Consider the following 11534-nt stretch of genomic DNA (forward strand, 5'->3'; position numbering starts at 1 on the left):
CACCTTTTGTGAAACCCCAACTTAAAGCTTTATTCGGAAGTCACTTACACCTTTTGGGAAAAAAAAAAATCATCAAATTTACACCTTTTTCTTAAGCTTACACCTTTTCGAGAAAATACTTACACCATTTTTGAAAACGTACTCTTTTTGTGTAAGAATTTTTGGCATAACATTTATACTTTTTCTTCCAACTTACACCTTCTGTGAAAGATTGTATAAGCACAGAGTAAATGTTATGACAAAAATTCTTACACAAAAGGAGTACATTTTCAAAAATGGTGTAACTATCTTCCCAAAAAGGTGTAAGCTTAAGCAAAAGGTGTAAATTTCATTAATTTTGTTTTTCACAAAAGGTATAAGTGACTTCCGAAGATGCTTTAACTTGGTCTTTCACAAAAGGTGTAAGTTGGAAGAAAAAGTATAAGTGACTTCCGAAGATGCTTTAACTTGGTCTTTCACAAAAGGTGTAAGTTGGAAGAAAAAGTATAAGTGTTATGCCAAAAATTCTTACACAAAAGGAGTACCTTTTCAAAAATGGTGTAAATATGTTCCCAAAAAGGTGTAAGCTTAAGCAAAATGTCTAAATTTTATGAATTTTTTTTTTCACAAATGGTATAAGTGACTTCCGACGAAGCTCTAAGTTGGGCTTTCCCATAAGGTGTAAGTTCGAAGACAAAGTATAAATGTTATGCCAAAAGTTATTACACCAACTGAGTAACTTTTGAAAAATGGTGTAAGCACTTCCACGAAAAGGTGAAAGCTTAAGGAAAATGTGTAAATTTGATGAATTTTTTTTTCCACAAAAGGTGTAACTTCGGAGCAAAAGTATAAATCTTATGAAAAAAATTGTTACACAAAAGGTTTAAGTTGGGCTTTCACAAACGGTGTAAGTTCGAAGAAAAAGTATAAATCTTATGCCACAAAGAAATGTCAGTAACTTCGCAAAACGTCTAAGTTCGGTTTTTTCCCCCGAAAACCTGTAAGTTCCTAAAATCGAATCACACTGTATTTGTCTTGTTCAGATAATGGCAATGTGAGAGAGAAGGGCATTTCGGAGGGCTTGGCCTTTCTCCCAGTAGAACTCCGTTTCATACAAGACGAGTCTGGGAAGGATTCCAATAGCGACTCCGAGTCCAAATCCAACCAAGTATGTCAATGTAAAAGAGAACCGTTGATAGACTGAGGTCAACAGACATAGAGACCTAGATGGACACTTATCGACAGAGGGACCGAAATCGACAGAGATCGACAGAGAAGAGACCCACGCTGGAGACAGACCGAGATAAACAGGGATCGACAGAGACAGACCGACATCGACACAGAGAGTCCAAGATCGATAGGCAATCTTTCAAAAAATCTTTGCTTTGCGGCGGCGGTGCAAGTGGAGTTGCCGATCTCAGAAGGCTGTGAGGACCGGAGCCCACCGACGCTTGGGTGGTCAGCGGGGGTCACGAACCCTTTGATTTGTTCAGTGGTTGTGTCAATTGGTTTATGAACACTTCGAAATGTTACTCCTTTTGTGTTTACTACTTTGAGATGAACATATGTTACTCCTTCTGTGTTTACGAACATTTTGAAATGAACCCTTTGTTACTCCTTTTCTGGTTATCAACACTTTGAAAAGTTACTCATTCATTAATATATTTACACTATTTTAGAAAAGTTACTCCTTTTGTGTAAGAATTGTTGGCATAAGATTTATACTTTTTCTTCGAACTGACAGTTTTTCTGAAAGCCGAACTTAAACCTATTTCGGAAGTCACTTATACCTTTTGTGAAAAAAAAAATTCATTAATTTTGCACCTTTTGCTTATGCTTACACTTTTTCCTGAAAATACTTACACAATTTTTGAAAAGTTACTCCTTTTGTGTAAGAATTTTTGGCATAACATTTATACTTTTGGGCTTATATACTCTTTCACAGAAGGTGTAAGTTTGAAGAAAAAGTATAAATCTTATGAGAAAAATTATTTCATAAAGGAGTAACTTTTCAAGAAAAATATAAGCAGTTTCATGAAAAGGTATAAGCCGATGCAAAAGGTGTAAATTTGATGAATTTATTTTTTCACAAAAGGTATAACTGACTTGCGAAAAAGCTTTAAGTTGGGCATCCACAAAGGTGTAAGTTCGAAGAAAAGCTATAAAAGTTATGCCAAATATTTTTACAGAAAAGGAGTAACTTTTTAAAATAAATATATGCACTTCCACGAAAAGGTATAAGTGACTTGCGAAAAAGGTTTAAGTTGGCCTTCCACAAACGGTGTAGGTTCGAAAAAAGGTATAAATCCTATGCCAAAAATTCTTACACAAAAGGAGTAACTTTTCAAAAAAAATTATAAGCACTTCCACGAAAAGGTATAAGCTTCGGCAAAAGGTGTAAATTTGATGATTTTATTTTTCCACAAACGGTATAACTGAATTCCGAAAAACCTTTAACTTGGGCTTCCACAAAAGGTGTAAGTTCGAAGAAAAGGTATAAATCTTATGCCAAAAATTCTTACACAGAAGGAGTAACTTTTCGAAAAATATATAAGCACTTCCACGAAAGGTGTAAGCTTAACCAAAAGGTGTATATTTGATGAATTTATCTTCTCACAAAAGGTATAAGTGACTTCCGAAAAGGGTTTAAGTTGGCCTTTCACAAACGGTGTAAGTTCGAAGAAAAGATATAAATCTTATGCCAAAAATTCTTACACAAAAGGAGTAACTTTTCCAAAAAAATATAAGCACTTCCACGAAAAGGTATAAGCTTAAGCAAAAGGTGTAAATTTGATGAATTTATTTTTTCAGAAATGGTATAACTGACTTCCAAAAAAGCTTTAAGTTGGACTTTCACAAAAGGTGTAAGTTCGGAGAAAACGTATAGATCTATGCCACAAAGAGATGTAAGTAACTTCGCAAAACGTCCAAGTTCCGTTTTTTTTGTAAGTTCCTAAAATCCAATCACACTGTATTTGTCTTGTTCAGATAATGGCAATGTGAGAGACAAGGGCGTTTCGGAGGGCTTGGCCTTTGTCCCAGTAGAACTCCGTTTCAGAGAAGACGAGTCTGTGAGGGCTTGGAATAGCGACTCCGACCCCAAATCCAACCAAGTATGTCAATGTAAAAGAGAACCGTTTTTAATATAGCGCAACGGACAGAGAGAGAGAGAGAGAGAGATAGACTGAGATCGACAGACATAGAGACCTAGATGGACACTGATCGACAGAGGGACCGAGATCGACAGAGATCGACAGAGAAGAGACCCACATGGACACCGACAGACCAAGATCACTGGAGACAGACCGAGATATACAGGGATCGACAGAGAGAGACCGACATCGACACAGAGAGACCAAGATCGATAGCCAATCTTTCAAAAAACCTTTGATTTGCGGCGGCGGTGCCAGTGGAGGTGCCGATCTCAGAAGGCTGTGAGCACCGGAGCCCACCGACGCTTGTGTGGTCAGCGGTGGTGACGACCCTTTCATTTGTTCAGTGGTTGTCTCAATTGGGTTTATGAACACTTCGAAATGTTACTCCTTCTGTGTTTACTACTCTGAGATGAACATATGTTACTCCTTCTGTGTTTACGAACATTTTGAAATGAACCCTTTGTTACTCCTTTTCTGGTTATCAACGCTTTGAAATGTTACTCCTTCATACTTTTCGTGAAAATGTTTACACCATTTTTGAAATGTTACTGCTTTTGTGTAAGAATTGTTGGCATGAGATTTATATTTTTTCTTCGAACTTACACCTTTTGTGAAAGGCCAACTTAAACCTATTTCGGAAGTCACTTATACCTTTTGTGGAAAAAAAAAATCATCAAATTTACACCTTTTTCTTAACCTTATACCTTTTCGTGGAAGTGCTTATATTTTTTTTTAAAAGTTACTCCTTTTGTGTAAGAATTTTTGGCATCAAGTTTATACTTTTCTGGTTATATACTCTTTCACAAGAGGTGTAAGTTTGAAAAAAAGTATAAATCTTATGACAAAAATTATTTCACAAAAGGAGTAACTTTTCAAAAAAAATATAAGCACTTCCACGAGAGGGTCAAAATGTGTAAATTTGATGAATTTATCTTTTCACAAAAGGTATAAGTGACTTCAGACAAAGCTTTAAGTTGGCCTTCCACAAACGGTGTAAGTTCGAACAAAAGGTATAAAAGTTATGCCAAAAATTGTTACACAAAAGGAGTAACTTTTCAAAAAATTATAAGCACTTCCACGAAAAGGTATAAGCTTAAGCAAAAGGTGTAAATTTGATGAATTTATCTTTTCACAAAAGGTATAATTGACTTCCGAAAAAGGTTTAAGTTGGCCTTACACAAACGGTGGAAGTTCGAAGAAAAGGTATAAATCTTATGCCAAAAATTCTTACACAAAAGGAGTAACTTTTCAAAAAAAATATAAGCACTTCCACGAAAAGGTATAAGCTTAGGCAAAAGGTGTAAATTTGATGAATTTATTTTTTCACAAAGGGTATAACTGACTTCCGAAAAACCTTTAAGTTGGGCTTCCACAAAAGGTGTAAGTTCGAAGAAAAGGTATAAATCTTATGCCAAAAATTCTTACACAGAAGGAGTAACTTTTCGAAAAATATATAAGCACTTCCACGAAAGGTGTAAGCTTAACCAAAAGGTGTATATTTGATGAATTTATCTTCTCACAAAAGGTATAAGTGACTTCCGAAAAGGGTTTAAGTTGGCCTTTCACAAACAGTGTAAGTTCGAAGAAAAGATATAAATCTTATGCCAAAAATTCTTACACAAAAGGAGTAACTTTTCCAAAAAAATATAAGCACTTCCACGAAAAGGTATAAGCTTAAGCAAAAGGTGTAAATTTGATGAATTTATTTTTTCAGAAATGGTATAACTGACTTCCAAAAAAGCTTTAAGTTGGACTTTCACAAAAGGTGTAAGTTCGGAGAAAACGTATAGATCTATGCCACAAAGAGATGTAAGTAACTTCGCAAAACGTCCAAGTTCCGTTTTTTTTGTAAGTTCCTAAAATCCAATCACACTGTATTTGTCTTGTTCAGATAATGGCAATGTGAGAGACAAGGGCGTTTCGGAGGGCTTGGCCTTTGTCCCAGTAGAACTCCGTTTCAGAGAAGACGAGTCTGTGAGGGCTTGGAATAGCGACTCCGACCCCAAATCCAACCAAGTATGTCAATGTAAAAGAGAACCGTTTTTAATATAGCGCAACGGACAGAGAGAGAGAGATAGACTGAGATCGACAGACATAGAGACCTAGATGGACACTGATCGACAGAGGGACCGAGATCGACAGAGATCGACAGAGAAGAGACCCACATGGACACCGACAGACCAAGATCGCTGGAGACAGACCGAGATAAACAGGGATCGACAGAGAGAGACCGACATCGACACAGAGAGACCAAGATTGATAGCCAATCTTTCAAAAAACCTTTGATTTGCGGCAGCGGTGCCAGTGGAGGTGCCGATCTCAGAAGGCTGTGAGCACCGGAGCCCACCGACGCTTGGGTGGTCAGCGGTGGTCACGACCCTTTGATTTGTTCAGTGGTTGTCTCAATTGGGTTTATGAACACTTCGAAATGTTACTCCTTCTGTGTTTACTACTCTGAGATGAACATATGTTACTCCTTCTGTGTTTACGAACATTTTGAAATGAACCCTTTGTTACTCCTTTTCTGGTTATCAACGCTTTGAAATGTTACTCCTTCATACTTTTCGTGAAAATGTTTACACCATTTTTGAAAAGTTACTGCTTTTGTGTAAGAATTGTTGGCATGAGATTTATACTTTTTCTTCGAACTTACACCTTTTGTGAAAGGCCAACTTAAACCTATTTCGGAAGTCACTTATACCTTTTGTGGAAAAAAAAATTCATCAAATTTACACCTTTTTCTTAACCTTATTCCTTTTCGTGGTAGTGCTTATATTTTTTTTTAAAAGTTACTCCTTTTGTGTAAGAATTTGTGGCATCAAGTTTATACTATTGTGGTTATATACTCTTTCACAAGAGGTGTAAGTTTGAAGATAAAGTATAAATCTTATGACAAAAATTATTTCACAAAAGGAGTAACTTTTCAAAAAAAATATAAGCACTTCCACGAGAGGGTCAAAATGTGTAAATTTGATGAATTTATCTTTTCACAAAAGGTATAAGTGACTTCCGACAAAGCTTTAAGTTGGCCTTCCACAAACGGTGTAAGTTCGAACAAAAGGTATAAAAGTTATGCCAAAAATTGTTACACAAAAGGAGTAACTTTTCAAAAAAATATAAGCACTTCCACGAAAAGGTATAAGCCTAAGCAAAAGGTGTAAATTTGATGAATTTATCTTTTCACAAAAAGGTATAATTGACTTCCGAAAAAGGTTTAAGTTGGCCTTCCACAAACGGTGTAAGTTCGAAAAAAGGTATAAATCTTATGCCAAAAATTGTTACACAAAAGGAGTAACTTTTCAAAAAAATATAAGCACTTCCACGAAAAGGTATAAGCCTAAGCAAAAGGTGTAAATTTGATGAATTTATCTTTTCACAAAAAGGTATAATTGACTTCCGAAAAAGGTTTAAGTTGGCCTTCCACAAACGGTGTAAGTTCGAAAAAAGGTATAAATCTTATGCCAAAAATTCTTACACAAAAAGAGTAACTTTTCGAAAAAAATATAAGCACTTCCGCGAAAGGTGTAAGCTTACGCAAAAGGTGTAAATTTGATGAATTTATCTTTTCACAAAAGGTATAAGTGACTTCCGAAATGGGTTTAAGTTGGCCTTCCACAAACGGTGTAAGTTCGAAGAAAAGGTATAAATCTTATGCCAAAAATTCTTACACAAAAGGAGTAACTTTTCGAAAAAAATATAAGCACTTCGACGAAAGGTGTAAGCTTAAGCAAAAGGTGTAAATTTGATGAATTTATCTTTTCACAAAAGGTATAAGTGACTTCCGAAATGGGTTTAAGTTGGCCTTCCACAAACGGTGTAAGTTCGAAGAAAAGGTATAAATCTTATGCCAAAAATTCTTACACAAAAGGAGTAACTTTTCCAAAAAAATATAAGCACTTCCACGAAAAGGTATAAGCTTAAGCAAAAGGTGTAAATTGGATGAATTTATTTTTTCACAAATGGTATAACTGACTTCCAAAAAAGCTTTAAGTTGGACTTTCACAAAAGGTGTAAGTTCGGAGAAAACGTATAGATCTATGCCACAAAGAGATGTAAGTAACTTCGCAAAACGTCCAAGTTCCGTTTTTTTTGCAAGTTCCTAAAATCCAATCACACTGTATTTGTCTTGTTCAGATAATGGCAATGTGAGAGAGAAGGGCGTTTCGGAGGGCTTGGCCTTTCTCCCAGTAGAACTCCGTTTCATACAAGACGAGTCTGGGAAGGCTTCCAATAGCGACTCCGAGTCCAAATCCAACCAAGTATGTCAATGTAAACGAGAACCATTTTTAATATAGAGCAACGGACAGAGAGAGAGAGAGAGAGATAGACTGAGATCAACAGACATAGAGACCTAGATGGACACTGATCGACAGAGGGACCGAGATCGACAGAGATCGACAGAGAAGACACCCACATGGACACCGACAGACCAAGATCGCTGGAGACAGATCGAGATAAACAGGGATCGACAGAGGGAGACCGACATCGACACAGAGAGTCCAAGATCGATAGCCAATCTTTCAAAAATTCTTTGATTTGCGGCGTCGGTGCAAGTGGAGTTGCCGATCTCAGAAGGCTGTGAGCACCGGAGCCCACCGCGCTTTGGGTGGTCAGCGGGGGTCACGAACCCTTTGATTTGTTCAGTGGTTCTCTCAATTGGTTTATGAACAATTCGAAATGTTACTCCTTCTGTGTTTACTACTCTGAGATGAACATATGTTACTCCTTCTGTGTTTACGAACATTTTGAAATGAACCCTTTGTTACTCCTTTTCTGGTTATCAACGCTTTGAAATGTTACTCCTTCATTAAAATATTTACACCATTTTGGAAAAGTTACTGCTTTTGTGTAAGAATTGTTGGCATAAGATTTATACTTTGGACTTTTTCTTCGAACTGACACCTTTTGTGAAAGCCCAACTTAAACCTATTTCGGAAGTCACTTATACCTTTTGTGAAAAAAAAAATCATTAATTTTGCACCTTTTGATTAAGCTTACACTTTTTACTGAAAATACTTACACCATTTTTGAAAAGTTATTCCTTTTGTGTAAGAATTTTTGGCATGACATTTATACTTTTGTGCTTATATACTCTTTCACAGAAGGTGTAAGTTTCAAGAAAAAGTATAAATCTTATGAGAAAAATTATTTCACAAAGGGAGTAACTTTTCAAGAACAATATAAGCAGTTTCACGAAAAGGTATAAGCCGAAGCAAAAGGTGTAAATTTGATGAATTTATTTTTTCACAAAAGGTATAACTGACTTGCGAAAAAGCTTTAAGTTGGGCATCCACAAAAGGTGTAAGTTCGAAGAAAAGGTATAAATCTTATGCCAAAAATTCTTACACAAAAGGAGTAACTTTTCGAAAAATATATAAGCACTTCCACGAAGGTATAAGCTTAAGCAAAAGGTGTAAATTTGATGAATTTATCTTTTCACAAAAGGTATAAGTGACTTCCGAAAAAGGTTTAAGTTGGCCTTCCACAAACGGTGTAAGTTCGAAGAAAAGGTATAAATCTTATGCCAAAAATTCTTACACAAAAGGAGTAACTTTTCAAAAAAAATATAACTACTTCCACGAAAAGGTATAAGCTTAAGCAAAAGGTGTAAGTTAATGAATTTATCTTTTCACAAAAGGTATAACTGACTTGCGAAAAAGCTTTAAGTTATCCTTCCACAAACGGTGTAAGTTCGAAGAAAAGGTATAATCTTATGCCAAAATTCTTACACAAAAGGAGTAACTTTTCAAAAAAATATAAGCACTTCCACAAAAAGGTAGAAGCTTAGGGAAAAGGTGTAAATTTGATGACTTTATTTTTCCACAAAAGGTATAACTGATCGACAGACTGTTATCGACAGATATAGATACCGTTTTTAGTATAGAGCAACGGACAGAGACATAGAGAGAGAGAGAGAGAGAGAGAGAGAGAGATAGACTGAGATCCACAGACATAGAGACCTAGATGGACACTGATCGACAGAGGGACCGAGATCGACAGAGATCGACAGAGAAGAGACCCACATGGACACCGACATACCAAGATCGCTGGAGACAGACCGAGATAAACAGGGATCGACAGAGAGAGACCGACATCGACACAGAGAGACCAAGATCGATAGCCAATCTTTCAAAAAACCTTTGATTTGCGGCGGCGGTGCCAGTGGAGGTGCCGATCTCAGAAGGCTGTGAGCACCGGAGCCCACCGACGCTTGGGTGGTCAGCGGTGGTCACGACCCTTTGATTTGTTCAGTGGTTGTCTCAATTGGGTTTATGAACACTTCGAAATGTTACTCCTTCTGTGTTTACTACTTTCAGATGAACATATGTTACTCCTTCTGTGTTTACGAACATTTTGAAATGAACCCTTTGTTACTCCTTTTCTCGTTATCAACGCTTTGAAATGTTACTCCGTCATACTTTTCGTGAAAATATTTACACCATTTTTCAAAAGTTACTGCTTTTGTGTAAGAATTGTTGGCATGAGATTTATACTTTTTCTTCGAACTTACACCTTTTGTGAAAGGCCAATTTAAACCTATTTCGGAAGTCACTTATACCTTTCGTGGAAAAAAAAATTCATCAAATTTACACCTTTTTCTTAACCTTATACCTTTTCGTGGAAGTGCTTATATATATTTTGAAAAGTTACTCCTTTTGTGTAAGAATTTTTGACTTCCGAAAAGCTTTAAGTTGGGCTTCCACAAAAGGTATAAATCTTATGCCAAAAATTCTTACACAAAAGGAGTAAGTGTTCATAAAAGGTGTAAATGATTTATACTTTTCAGTAATCAGTTACGCCTTTTCTGAAATTCCTTACGCCTTTCTTGAGACCATTTACACCTTTAGTCATATAATATATTATTTTATTAATTTACCTGGAAACTGACCTGCTTAGCAGGTCACCAATGTGTAAGTTTCCAAATATTTTGATATAACCCAATACATATAAATGTGTAAATGCAAAATGGAAGGGTGTAACTGCCTTGCATACCATATGCAAGGCACACATGAGAAAAGTCCTAAATTATAAGATTGTAAAATAAAAAAATTTCTCTTCTGGCAATGTCCGCTCTTCATTGCTTATCTCTTCTCTCCATTTGATTTTATCTATTCAATTCAATTTGTATCTAGTAGTAAAAAAATTAATAAAAAATCAATTTATGTATTATTTTTTTAATAAAAATCCTTAAGTCTCTAAAATATCACCTCTAAATTTTCTCTGATGACGTTAGTTGTTACTCAAGTAAAACCCAACCTCTTACCACATTAGCTTACCAAATGAACATGAATAAATTTATGGATTATATTTTAAGATTTTCAAGCATTACTCTATTTTTTTTATAAGAAAGAAAGAAAAAAAAATCATACATAGATCTATTCAAATAATTTTTTATTTTTATTTTCATTTTTGATAACATCAATTACAGCTTACTCAACTCATAGTAAGATTAGCAAAGTGTTTATCCACAGATGCAACCTTTAGATTCTGAATCACGAATACCCACTAAGACAAACCTAATGCTCTGAATCATGAATGTTTGACAAAAAAGAAAAAAACTGTGAATGCCTTCTTGTAATTATCGTGTTGATCTAAGAATTTCCATGTTTCAAATACTGAAATTAATTGAAATGTTATATTTTTTCCATACAAGTGAGACCAAGACACAGCAATGCCCACTCTGAAAAGCAATTTTGTCCTTGATGGGTTGGTGTCCATACATACAATAATAATGTATAAAAAAAATGAAGCCAATTTTGTTGCTTTCAATTCTATCAATTCAGCGATTAAAGAAAGGAAACAACCATATAGATATATAATTTCATCATCCAGTGGAAGATTCATCCATTGAATCTCCACTTTTTACTTCTTTTTCTTTTTCTTTTTTCTTTTCAATATTAATAGAAATATGTTACTTTAAAATGACAGGACTGTTGCTCTTTAAAGCTACCAATCCAATCAAAATTTCTAAGTGAGTGAGTGGTAACATTGTATGTTAATTTTATCGACTAATGAGAAATTTTATAGTATAATTGTGGTGATATATGATTGAGTTGATGAGAGATAAGCAGTGTTTCATCTCGTCTAATTTTTGTTGATATATTAGAATTGAGAAATAATTAAACTCGTAATTTTTTAATAAAATACAAGAAGGTTGCAAGTTCGCTCTCATCTTCTTGAATTTGTTGTTATAATATGATTTTGATCCTATCAATTCTTCTAAGTGGATAGTTTTGCAATAATGTCCACATTTTTTTTTTATCAACAGTAGTATTATATATTTCTTTATGCATTGACCCAGATGATCTAATTTTGCATCTTAGGTCTAATGATAACATGAAAGCATTGTGAATCAAAAGTTAAGATTCGAATCTCATCAATTATTAAAAAAATTGATAC

This window comes from Camellia sinensis, chromosome 14 (genome assembly GCF_055761805.1).
Source record: "Camellia sinensis isolate YWXY chromosome 14, ASM5576180v1, whole genome shotgun sequence".
Lineage (NCBI taxonomy): Eukaryota > Viridiplantae > Streptophyta > Magnoliopsida > Ericales > Theaceae > Camellia > Camellia sinensis.